Source organism: Drosophila innubila, assembly GCF_004354385.1.
Source record: "Drosophila innubila isolate TH190305 chromosome 3L unlocalized genomic scaffold, UK_Dinn_1.0 0_D_3L, whole genome shotgun sequence".
NCBI lineage: Eukaryota > Metazoa > Arthropoda > Insecta > Diptera > Drosophilidae > Drosophila > Drosophila innubila.
The window spans coordinates 25,820,315-25,833,078 of record NW_022995376.1 but is presented as its reverse complement, the minus strand read 5'-3'; the positions used below and the strand labels follow the sequence as shown (position 1 = coordinate 25,833,078).

Genomic DNA, 12,764 nt, shown 5'->3' with positions numbered 1-12,764 from the left:
TTTTTTAAGTTTCTACCAGAAAAATGAATGGTACCTCTACACCTTAATCTTAGTTTATTGATTCAATATCATTCATCACATCCTAAGAATTTGACTTAATTTTGAATTCATTTGAAAACATTTTTCCAGACGAAGAAATGGATTCTCTGATTGGTTCATGAAGGACTGCTTCAACCCACAGTTGTAGTTGAAATTGACTAGACTAGGCTAAATTTGTATGAAACTGTACAAATACCCAATAATACTTAAATCTATAAATTTGATATTATTATTATATAATACAACTACTTAGCTGGCTAATCGTTTAATAACACCTGTTGTATTTAAAGGATTGTGATTATTTACAACTTTTACAATATTCACATTTTATAAACTCTCATAAATGTAATTATTTCCCCAAACATGGATAATACCGGACTTCACTATGTTTTGTTTCTTGAAATTAAGCTAAATGCAATGCTGATGTGTATTTTTATTCCCGACCTACTTGAAGGTCAAGTAGTCGTCTAAGCATGCAATTACGCAATAACTTGAAAACGTTTGAAAATTTCAGCTATCTAGCTTTAACTTAGCCTTGACTGACAGTCACTACAAATAAAGCTGCACGCCTCAAAAATCCTGGACCCAAGGCTTTAGGTTCGAACCTTAGTTTTACTTTATAATAAATATTATTTTATTTTCTGGGTTGTTTTCCTAATTTATAATTTATGTATTCGTTATATGCGTCAATATCTAAGTGTATATGCTTTAACGTTATCAGTTGCCCTACGCAGCTGATCATGGTTTGTATGTAACCTATCCATAACTTTTTAAATTGGGTGATTTAACGCGTTCCGTTTAAAAACTTAAACAAATTTTAAGGCTTATGTTGAAGAGGGTCGCTTACGAGAGCCTTCCACCTTTCGTAATATCAGCAATGTCATCCGTCCGTTGGCAAAGCTTGGAACCCTTTCAGCAGACAGAGAGCAAATCCCAGGGATGCTAGAAAACAAGTTAACGGGTCAGCACATTTCATTACATTTGCCAAACGAGAGGACAACTAACGTCAAGACAGTAAAAGTAAAAGTAATATAAATTACTTTTTGGATACTCGTACCTAGCGGGTTTTTGGGTTAAACGAAAACAAGTTACATCTACAAACTCGTAGGAAAAGCAGAAAAACAAATCTAGTCGCTGTCTCCTTTTTGTTTTTTTTAGCTTTGTTCGTAATTTGGTCCAAACAAACTTTAATTAGATCACTCGAATGACAAAAATAAATCTTTTGCCGCAATAATAAAGGCAGCCAAACAAATTGAGATTGAGAGCTCAAACCCGGATCCGTTTGACGGGTTGACAGCTGTATAGATGCGGGGGTGAAAATGTGTAGAGGAACGGGTATATTTGATGTCTGCTTGAAAAGCTCTAGAGCAAACTTTTACAAACTAGTCAGTGAAAATGCCAAGCATGAGTATGAATATGGAAATGAGTAGAACTGACGTTTCTCTGCTGGACTGGTGACGAGGGGGACGGAGCGGTTTTTGGGGGGTCAAGAGCAATAGTGGAGTGTGGGGAGCGACAAGTTGACAACAAACTGAGGGCAATGCTTGAAGTTTGTAGTGTTGTTTTGTAGTGCGCGGGTTAAAAGCTCCGGGGTTAACAATGACGTCATAGTTGTGTGTGCAAAACTATTTTGGCGTACGCATTTCGTCATAAACGAGAATAATCAATAACCTCGACAGACACAATGACGCAGCTGACGTGACATAATTCCCACGAACAGCACCAACTGATAAGACGAGGGGCAGGTCGCGGAGATCGATGGAGAAGGATGACAGGTCATGGGTCGTACTTGGCCAGGCAAAGACGTAAACAGCCTCAGTTTCAGTCTCAGCCTCAGCCTCAGCCTCAACATCAAATTCAATTAGAAAACTTTTGACACGACTAACGAATTCGTCGATGAAGTAGTCCATGACGACAACCTTCAAGTTAGTTCCCTTTCCTATTTTCCTTGTCATTTCCCTCTCGTCTTTTCTTAAAGCACGTGTACTCGTTTATAATCATCAACACCTTGGAGCAACCTTCGTCCAGCCTGAGCCCCTTATTTCTGCTGGTCGCTGTTGCAAAATATGTTGCCTGCTTTTGAGCGTAAAAGTGTGGGATATGCAACAACGTGTCGTTCACACTCACGCCATCAACTCTTTCTCTCTATCTCTCTCTCTCTCTCTCTCTCTCGCTTGTGCTCGCACTCCCGCTCGCAGACAAGGCGCAGCATCCAAAAGAGATTGTGGGATTGCGGCAGAGGGAGTGGGGGGTGTGTGGCTGTTATTCTGCTACCTGGCGAAGTTTACTTTGCTTTGCTTTACTTTGCTTTCGCGTTGCTCCTTTTCCTTCAATATTCGCCTGGCTGTCACGCGCTTTTGACGTTTCGTACGGCCATGTGTTGAATTTTGCGTGGGAGCGACACACGTTGACACTAAAAGAGAGCAAAAGAGCGAGAGAGCTTGAGAGTGAGCTTTTCCCCATAGTCGCCTGGTTCGCTGTCTGGTCTCATTTGACTACTTCGTTGGTTTTCGGATTATTCGGACTATTGAGTGAGATTTGTGCACTAACAAGATAGGTGCGGGTGTGGGTAGGTGTGGGTGACGGTGTAGGTGTGGTAACTGGGTGGTTGGGGACAGTGTCAGTGAGCTTGGTTGCGTGCCGTTTGCTGCATGATTTTTATAGGACACTAAAAGAAATACTAGAGCACTATAATAACCAATTAAATATTAAATACTTTGTGCAGATTATGCAATTGCTTTCGCGAATATACAATTACTTCAGTTCGCTCGCGCTCAAACCCCATGGGAATTTTAAAGGTAAAGAATTATAAACGTTGGACGAGAAAAAAAAGTCGCACGTTGTTTATAGGTATGAGTGACCTATTGTTATCATTTGAGCTTCTCCATTAATTTTATATTGAAAACTTTCATTTTTAGTTGATTAAAGGGTTTAAGTAGCAAGTTTTATTAATAAGAAAAAATTGGCAAAGAAATTACATATCTGTTGGTTTTTTCTTTAAAATCATGAACAACTAAATCTAAAACGAAAATATGTTTGAAGATTAATGACATATTGTATATGATTTAATTGTTTAGTGTTTATAGTCAACGAATTAATCTAACTGTTTTATTTACATTTATAGACCATCATAAAGTTTTTTAATGGAAGTTTTCCCTATGATAGACTCAAAAAACTATGAACCATACAAATTAAATAAAAATCAAATTATATCTTAATATTTGATTGGAATTTCCTTAGAATATTTATCTAGGGAATAACAACTTTAGGATCAGAAGCTATTTTTTAATTTTGATAAAGATTTTTTAAATCAAAATTGCAGTGTAGAATTACGTCTACATTTCACACATACCACTTATCTCGGATTCTGGTATTTCGTCTGTTTCAGTTTCTGTTTCTGGCGACCATAACAAAAGTAACGCACGTAACGAACGTAACGAAAACAATTACACGAAAGAAATCCTCAAAAAGCACACGGGACTGAGTTTACACCAGCCACATTAAAATAACAAAATCCAAACAACGCAAACTTTTGAGTGCAAATTCAACAAAAGCAGAGACCAGAGACTGAAACTGAAACTGAGACAGCGACTGAGAATAAAAATGAGAATGAGAATGAGCCCGTGAGCCGATTCGAGACGGAGCTTCAGTTTATGCTCGCCAAACAGTCGCCAGGCTGGCCAAGGGGGGATTTATGCATTCGTGCTGAGCTCGTGGGCTATTCGGGTCCGATTCATGGTCTCGCAAAGCCTACATTTTGGGGAAAAGCTTTTGGCCCGAGCACGAATGCGACGACTACAAAGTTGGGCCCAAGTAGTCAGAGTAGTGGAGCCACACGGTCAAGACGGGGTGCTCCGCGAACGCAACTAAAACGCGCACTGTGGAAACGCAATAGAAGAAAAGAAAATAATCAAATGGAAAAAATAGAATAGATTAAGCTACAATTTAATATTTTAATGTGTTGAAATCAAATGCAAGAGCGAGTGCTACTCAGTTCTGCAAAATGTTCAATTTCAATCGAATTGAAGTTTTAGTGAAACAGTTTGGCTTGCACAAATTATAAATGTAGATACATTGTGGAGCCTAAAGCCATGTGCAGAGCTGTAGCCATCGCAGCACTGAGAAAACCCAGCGAGATTTCATTCAAACCAAAGTAATGTGCATGAAAATTCAGCAAATTTAACAGTTTTTTGTAACAGGAAATAACCTTGAAAGCATCTGCGAATACAAATACGAATACGAATACGAATACAACTGTGATTGCGATTGCGAATGCGAATGCGACTCCTCATTTAAGAGCAAGTGAATGCGGTGGAGAGTGGGTGCGTGTGCACTGAAAACACAGCCGTACAACATGGCGTATGGATAATGAATGTGGTAGTTCGACATATGCAGTTAATGTGCGAGTCGGCTGTGTTTCAATATTCGCATTCAGCATGTGTGTGCGTGTGTGTCTAACGTGATACTCGGGTTAGTGTAAACATTGTGTATGTGATGGTGCCAAATAAATTATTAAGCAAATTGATGCACGTAAATACTCGAGTTTCCAGTATTTATCGTATTTATTTGGCATTCAACAACAACGACAAAATCAACAACAACAACAATAACAACAATAAAACCAACAACAACAACAAATTCGATGACGCATTCGAGAGTAGGGCAGAAGGTTAAAATACAATGGCAACGGCAACAACGGCTACTGTCGAAATTCGCCACGTACAGTAATTCGGATTCGGAGTCCGAAAACATCAAAACCGATACCAATACCGAATCGCAGCACGCAAGTTGGCGATTTATAGGCGTGCGACCAACTATAAGCAGCTTCAGCTGCCGCTCCTCATCCTCCGTCTCCATCTATGCCTCCGTCTCCGTCTCCGCCAGCTTTGGAGCTCGGAGCTTGGAGCAGAAGCACCACCCGCAATAACAAAGAGGCCCAGCGATGGTTGTTGTTGCTCTTGTGGTGAATTCGCAACAGACAACAACTCAAATGAGCCATGGGCTATATTTACAACAAACTTGAACCGATTACAATAAGACTAATTAAATAAACGTATATTGACGGAAATTTAACAAAATTGTTGAAATAACGAAAAGTTAAACATAATTAATTAAATTTACTGAGAGAGTGAGAAAGAGAGAGAGACAAAGTGGGAGAGCGTGACAGTCAAAACTCACCACGAGGTGGCCTCTCATTATAGCTGGCAACGTTGAAAAAAACTTTCACTCTCGGCACAACGTGGCGGCGGGCGGTGCGAAAGCATCGAGCAGGAAGCGCATAAAGTGGCACACAAACACACTCACACACTCACATACACACACACACACACACACACACAAGAACACACAGGACACAAATGAGCAGCAGCAAACTGGAGAAAGCCCACAGAAAGTAAACTAAACAACACTAATACGAATACGAATATCCGCAGTAGGAGGAGCAACAAAGTAAAACTTTTGCATGCAAGCAGCTGACTGCTGCAGGAAGCGTGCCAGGACGCCAGAACGGCAGGACAACAGAAGGAAGAGGAGTAGGACGACGGCACCACACCACAAACCACTAGCAAAGCGGACCGTCCGGTCCTGCTTGCCTGTCACAGCCATTGAATAGGTCTCTTCAACACGAACACTGGCACAGGATACAGGCCGAGCACACACGCAACGCAATTTTAATGTGTCCTTAGAATTTCAAACAGGTGAGCGACATTCATTGAGGAAGTAACAAAAACAAAAAGATTCACTGTTTGTGACACTGCGAGGGAAACGAACTAAAAACCTAGCAAACTTACTCAGGCATTCAATTGTTCAACTTGGTGGTAATTCCACACACAATCTATTTATCTTTTTAAAAAAATGACTAAAGTATTAAATTTATCACAATTTTTAACGATTAAACAAATTCCGCTACTTCTAATCGATTTAACAATGCAACGGAAACTTAATAGATGATGTATGATTTTTGGGATTTATAGTACATATATTGATACATATCGCTGGATAAGTTAATTTTGATTGCAGAACAAGAAAAAAACAAGTGGCTATAGTCGAGATCCCGACCATAGGATACCCGTTACTTATTTCAATATATATAAAGTACTTTAAAGAAATTTCTACCTAATAAAAACTACTGCATACTTTTAGGTGATTGTATTGAAATAATAACTATATTAATAATTTTTTCAAGCTATTACTCCCATTCTACTTGTCCGATCTTGCTGCGCTTAAATAAGACTGTAGATAATATTAATAGGTAACGTTATTTACCATAAAAACTCTATTATCTTAAAATCTGTGGGTGTGGTGGTTTTTTGCGATTGTTACTTACATTCCAACAAACACAAAATACCCTTTTAATTATTTTTTAAGTAACGGGTACACAAAATTTGTTAAATTCTCTTATATAAAGTTTCTGGAATACTTTTGCAGATATACATTTGTTTATGGAAGTTATATCTTTTGGATTAAAGATTTTTAGAATATGTGCGTTACGTTAAAATATTTCTTGTGATTTTAGTTTTACAAATAAAATCAGATATATAAAAAAAAAACGTTATTCGGCCCAATTCATTCAGACTGAAAGTAATACATATTGATCGTCAAGACTTTCTTAAAAAAGTTACATATTAACGGGTTTACAGGCCAATTTTTTAATGCCTATTTAAGGGGTTTGATAATTATGTCAGACATATTTTGACGTAAAACGTATAAAAATTAATGTAAAATTTGAAAATACCTCTATGAAATAATTTAAGCAGACATTGAATAACCGGCCTTATGAATAGAAGCTCTAATTTCCTAATTCTCTGGAATTATTAATTCTGAAAAGACATGTTTAAAGCTCTACTAAATAGATGCTGTCTATCTTTTTGGACAATCAATTGCGCTTTCATTGATCTACCGAGGTTTGTATATAGGTTACTCATGTGTTTTCGCTATTAAGCTTTTTATCATTCGGGCCTACCTTGACTGTTATTTATGTAACGGTGTCAACATTGTTTGGGGATGGGAGGAAATTAATAACGTAACCGTTGCTCGCTGACATCGACGCATAAGTAATAGTTATTTAATGAGTTTTTGGTCGGAATTCTGGCCAAAAAGTTGTTTGGCGCCATGGCATTTAATTAAAAATTGCGCCTAATTAAACGTCAAACGTGAACCGAATAGAATAGAGTCGAGCAGCTGACAGGACATTACTAGGCGCACCAGGCGTATGAGTGATTTGCATTTCCACTCTCCAATAAATTTACCAGTCTCTGTCTGTGGGTGTCTGTGTGTGTGTGTATGTTGGCTTTTGTAGATTTCAATTTCAAAATATAAATCGCACATCCAGTTGCTGTCATTTGCCTCAATTTTCATTCGCTGTCTGCTATTAATTGAAAATTAAAATTTAATTCGAGTTGCGGAAACACTTATGTATTTACGAGTATGTCATGATTGATTTGTATTTGTATTGGAGGCATTTCCAAAACTGTTAACCAAAAATAGAATAATGCGTTCTCATTATCTTCTCTTGCCTTTTTTTCCTCGCAATGCTCCTAATAAATTTATTTTTTCTGTTGTTGTTGTTGTTGCTGCATCGCTCTCGCTTTAATTGCTGGTCGAGTTCTTAATTGCAACTGCGTTGAGGTTTTGAGAGCGTTGAAGAATTGTGGGAGGTGTGTGTCGAGGGGTGTCGAGAGGTGCAGCACCAGCGCCAATTAGTGCACAATTTATGCAAGTGAAGACGTGCTTTAATTGCCGTCGTGTAGCAACAATGAAGCTGCAATTGAAAAGGATTGTGGATGTTGTAGTCAAGTGAATATTGCTTAAACCTCGCTATAATAAGAGAGAATCGATAACTCGCAATATGCAAATGTATATGTATAATCAGGTGTATTCCAGATATCTCAAGAAATTTTGAATAGAAATGTTTTTGAAAACAACCGTTAAAAATGTTGGTGTTCCTTAATTGGCAGACTTTTAATCTTTTCGAACATATTTTTTGTATCTTAAATCCATTTTAAAGACATTTTAATGCAATTTAATTTTGTTAAATCTCTCAAATTTGGTTCTCAGATTATTCAAAGCCACTATTTTTTCTAATTAATCTAATACTCGCTCTTGGTTCCAATCATTTAATCAAGTGGTAACAATAAATAGTAAGCCGATGGATCAATGTCTGATGAATACAGAGGAATAAAACAATATTTTTGAGAGTTTTCAGATTTTTATTGACTACCAATAATGCTTGTTTGGGTTGCAGCAGCTCATAGTGTAAAACCACAAGATCCCAATAGCCAATGATATTTACATTTTATAGCCTGTGCCTATTAAAAATGGTCTTAAAAGGGTATTATGTGTTTGGCAGAATGTATGCAAGAGGCAGAAGGCGTCGTGGCAGACACCATAAATCTATATATATAAAATTCTTTGTCCTGACTGACTCACTCACTCACTCATTGATCTTTGCACAGCCCGAACCATAAGACCTTGGAGGCTGAAATTTGCACACAATATAGCTGCGACAATTTTATCGTGAAATAAGACGGCGTTTTGCGAAGTTTGAATTGCATGGGGGTCAAATTCGGGGTCAGAGTTCACGCTTTGAGAAAATTGCTTAGTATGAAAAATTTTGTTAGTTTTTAAGCAATCAAAGTCACAGAATATACATTTGGGACTGCCTGTTACACCCTGACCAAGTTTGGTCAACATCGGGTTACTATATCATTTAGCTGACATAGGAACAATCGGATGCAAAATAACCTTTAGTATGAAAAACTTTTTTGGTTTTTGAATATACCAATATATTAAAAATATCCGTAATTCATCCATACACAGTCTAAGATTTAAGCCAGTAGTTTGAGAGCTAATAATTTTTGATTTAAGAAAATGTTGTTTATTTTTAAGTTTTAATTTTTTGCTTTTTTTACTTTAAAATTCAAGGAAAACTCAAAAAATTTCTGAACTTCGGTTTTAATTTTTTTTTTGCAAGGCTGCATTAATTTAGTGTCGTTTAAGATATGATTCATTTAAATCTATGGACAAACAGCGATATTATAAAATTTTATATCTATGCATGTTTATCTTGACTTTAATGACTTCTTTGTAGAGCGGCATGACCTTTAGAGAGAAAATTGTTTGTGTTTTTTGAGATATCCTTACCAAGCCCACAGAATTTGAATTTGTTGTTGTCTTACATATTATGACCAAAGTTGGTTCAAATCGGTAAACTAAATCATATAGTTGCCACGGGAGCGATCGGTCGAAAATCAAGTTTTAGTATGAAAAACTTTTTTTTTTTTGAGTATTTTAACTAAACTGACAGAATATGCATTAAAGATGGTCATTTGAACTATTAAATTTGTTTCTATATATATAGCTATATTTATTACCCATCTTTAAGTATGTCTACCGTTCAAATCTATGGAAAGACGGCTAAGTAATTAGCACATAAACAATAAAACAAGTTTTTCGCAAAGATTGATTTTCGACTGTTCGGTCCCATGGCAGCTATATGTTATAGTGGTCCGATTCCAACCAAATTTGAACAGGTTCTTAATATGTAAGTTTGGTACAGATAACTTAAAAAATAAAAAAGTTTTTCGTATTAAATGTTGCTTATCGACCGTTCGTATCGATCGTTCCTATGGCAGCTATATGATATAGTGCTGCGATTTCAACAAAATTTGGTAAGGATGTAAAGGGAAAATAAAAATATCCAATTCATGAGTTTCATTGAGCTATCTCCAAAAATAAAAAAGTTTTTATACTTAAACTTGATTTTGTACCGATCGGTCCTATGACAGCTATTTGATATAGTAAACAGATTCGAACCGAAATTGGTGGAAATGTAAAGGACATTAATAACACAATTTCTGAGTTTGGTTAAAATATCTTAGAAAATATAAAAGTTTTTCATACTTAAGGTGGATTTTCGACCGATCTTCATTGCAGCTATATTGAATACTGATCCGACTTGAACCAAATTTGGTAGGGATATATAACACATTACCATTGGTGCGATTGGTTGATATATCTCAAGAAATAACACAACTTTTCATACTAAAGATGGATTTTTGACCGATCGTTCCTATGGCAGCTATATGATATAGCTATCTGATTTTAGCCTAATGTGGTCAAAATGTGTAAGACAACAGCAAATAAATTTCCTGTGAACTTGGCTAGGATATCTTACAAAACACAAAAAATGTTCATACTAAAGGTCATGCCGCTCTACAAGGAAGTCATAAAAATCAAGAAAAACATGCATAGATATAAAATTATATTATATCGCCGTTTCTCCATAGATTTTAATGAATCATACCTTAAAGAACGCTCAATTAATGCACTTTTGCAAAAATTAAAACCGAAGTACAGACATTTTTTCGAAATCAACAACTACTGGCTTAAATCTTAGATTGTGTATGGATGAATTGATGACAAAAGTGGGCGTACCTCTAAAAAACGGCTCGAAAATAAGCCAAATTTAAATTTCAAATTCTAAAAAAAAAACTCTGCAATAGAAAAAAAAAAACAAAAATGTGTTGCGTCGTTTGGGGCCCCATATTTATTCAAAAAAGTCGGTTTGGTTAAATTCAGAATTGGCTGTTGCCTAGTATAATCATAATTTGTAGACTTTGAGATGACACTGGAATAATTTCCTTATATGTCTAAGTTTATATTTTAATACAATTTTGGGAGCACTATTTAATTAATTTTCCAATATAATCAGTAGGTTTTAAGTGATCAAGATGCAAGCTAAAATTAAAATAATAATTAAATAAACATATATCTTATATATCACATACTTTAATTACTTGGATCATTAATTTTGCTTTATTTTGAAAATATGTAATATTTAGGTCGTATTAAATGGTCGATCACGTTGAAAGCCTTTAGCTTCCAATATATCCAAAAGTGTAGGGAGAGAGTCCTTACCGATCTCACAACCATCACAGCTAAGACCTTTTAATGATGAACATTCTTTCACCAATTTCAAAATATCCATTTGGGTTATACGATTCAATTTTACTCTTTCTTGCATTTTGGGAAGTATATTAAGTGTACTTTTTTAAACGACCAAAAGGCGAGGTCCTTGAGAGCTTTAGGTAAACGTGCGATATCTATTTCGGTAACAACTAAATTTGGTATAAAAAGAAATTGTAGATGGTCATTGTATCGGCTGTCAAGCTCGCTGTACAGATATCATGCAAACAAAGTATGTCAATTTCGGAAAATATCGAAGTATGGATCTACCTCTATTGTTGTAGTTGTAAATCATCAAACTTTCCAGACTTGGCCAATGTTTAGAAAAATGAATTAAAAATGAAAAATTAATTAACGTTTTTGTATCAGTGTATCGGATATCTAATGTACCTTAATGTCCAAGTAAAGTAGAGAGCTCTCTAACATCATCGGCTTCAAGAGAATAAATTATAAATATCTTCAATTGAAATAATTTATTCCATTGCTTTCCTGCAATTAATTAAGTTATCACTTTATTATGTAAGAGACAAGTTAACTTACTTTCTTTTTTATTTTTCCGCTGTTGTCAATTAGGGTGAGTCGTGAACCCCACCATTCTAAATAAAATTCCCAATGATTCACAACATTTCCATTTTTTTTCAAAGAATATATTTATTTTAACTTCTTTACGATTGCAATAAGCAAATACATTCCACAATTTTGGATGTGCTCGGGCAAAATTTATCTTATCATCCAGTGTTTCAATTTTTTCGTAGATAAGTATTAAAATATCAAAAGGTAAATCCAAAATGTTTATATCCATTTTATTGTTGATTAATTCCGACAACGAGTGATCAACGTTCATTTCGATTATTTGTGAAATTAAGACTTGTGATGTAAAAATACATAGAAATATTGACAACTTGATTTCCAAAAAAACCGATACTAGATGTTTTTTTTTTACGATCTATCGGTTCACTATATTATGCACAGGGGATCCTTTGGTTTGGTTTATTTTTGCTTTGTTTTTAAAAATTGGAGTAAGCATGATAGCCTTCTATCAAAGTTACAATGTCAGAATCAAGTGAAATTCAAAGAATTGCTGATGCATATCTTACGAAAAGATAAAACCTCTTTACGAGGCAATAGTCTAGTTTTGTGACGAGCGATATTAAATTAAGTGAATGAAATTCTCTTAAAAAATTAATGTTCGTCGTTTGGCATTTCCTCAAAAAGGTTCAGAATCTTTAAGCACCAAAATTTTTCTTGTGTCAGTAACTAAACAATTTAACTCGAAGTCGGAAAATGGAATTGTTATGTTGGCTAAAAGTAGGTATAGGAATAAGCCTCAATAAACCACTCAACGGGGTGGAAAATGCGAAATCAATAAAATAAAGCAACTTAAATAATTCAATAATCTAATTTGACATCAAATAATAAACAAAGTACTTTGTAAGTAGAAGTATGTATAGTATGTCATAATCAAATAATCGTTTACTCGCGTGGCTCAAGCTCACTGAGCCAGCGTAATAACGGGACTCGTAATAAGCCCGCAATTAGTGTCATTGATAGATGTAATAAAACTGGGTTTGTGTTGTGTAAATTAAGGGTAAGAGGAATAGCTGGCTAAAGGCTGGGCCAAAATGTTACGAGCTCTATTGAAGATTCCAGATCTACTTCTTTGACTTGTCCCTTTTTGTCTGGGTTTTGCAATCAAATTGGAAAAGTTGGCGGGTCGAAGGGCAAATCGCAATTCCACTTTTATTAATATTTCTATTTGC

General features: G+C 35.7%; 1 protein-coding gene across 1 annotated transcript in view; it reads left to right on the top strand.

Moving 5' to 3' along the window:
• The first annotated feature begins 5,573 nt into the window (after positions 1-5,573).
• Positions 5,574-12,764, top strand: part of LOC117786977 — a 40,293-nt gene continuing 33,102 nt past the window's right edge. Inside the window, exon 1 of the mRNA XM_034625411.1 lies at positions 5,574-5,735. The gene's annotated coding sequence lies outside the window, so the exon portion shown is untranslated. The remainder of the gene's footprint in view (positions 5,736-12,764) is intronic.